Below are 297 nucleotides of genomic sequence, written 5' to 3' on the forward strand. Positions count from 1 at the left end.
TGAATCCCTAACCCATAGTCGTGGATCTACTCACGGTTCATAGAAAACAATAAAAAGCTCATAAAGAAAGAGATAAAAGAGAGGAAAGAAAGTCTTATACAGATGTGTAGTCTCCACGGTAGAAAGTATCAATACATCAAATGTAGCTAAATAAAACTCATAAACAGTACATCATATAACACTAAACCAACACAGGAACGGACTGTCCTTCCAGAAGGTCTGGAACGGACGGTCCACTAATGCCAGACCGTCCGTTCTACGTGCTGGAACGGACGGGCCGCGGGTATTTCTGGACCG

The sequence above is a fragment of the Tarenaya hassleriana genome, unplaced genomic scaffold, assembly GCF_000463585.1.
Source record: "Tarenaya hassleriana unplaced genomic scaffold, ASM46358v1 Cleome114, whole genome shotgun sequence".
In the NCBI taxonomy this organism is placed as follows: Eukaryota; Viridiplantae; Streptophyta; class Magnoliopsida; order Brassicales; family Cleomaceae; genus Tarenaya; species Tarenaya hassleriana.